Genomic DNA, 491 nt, shown 5'->3' with positions numbered 1-491 from the left:
CTGTTGCCGCGGGTTGTTTTTCATGTCCGCAGGTTGAAGCGACCCTAAAAACATATTTATCCCCTGAAGTGCGAATTTTACCGGGGAACCCCACCCCAAAAAAACACGTTTATTTTACCCTCCTAATTTTGAGTAGCAATTGGGCGGGTTTTGTTGTGAAAACCTGGCAGCCCTGATATATGTAGAGGTAAAAAAAAAAAAATATATATATATATATATATAGGTATTGTGACTTCACTCTTTTAGCATTTGTAAGCACTTTTTGGATTTATTGTAGTTCTAATGAATGTTTTGGATAAATTGTAGCATGTCTCACTTAAATCGCAATTTTGATTAGACTGAAATTTTTTATGTCACACAAGCTCAGGCAAGTTAGCAGGAAACGTGTTTAACGTAAGCCTGTGCAAAGGCCAAGAATGAAACGTGCAATCACTCAAGGAGCAAAAATCTTGCACTGTTATTTTCGTCTGCTGATGAAACCCTTAATAAAT

This window comes from Sinocyclocheilus grahami, unplaced genomic scaffold, assembly GCF_001515645.1.
Source record: "Sinocyclocheilus grahami isolate Dianchi unplaced genomic scaffold, SAMN03320097.WGS_v1.1 scaffold87.1, whole genome shotgun sequence".
In the NCBI taxonomy this organism is placed as follows: domain Eukaryota; kingdom Metazoa; phylum Chordata; class Actinopteri; order Cypriniformes; family Cyprinidae; genus Sinocyclocheilus; species Sinocyclocheilus grahami.
This window is presented reverse-complemented; position numbering follows the sequence as displayed.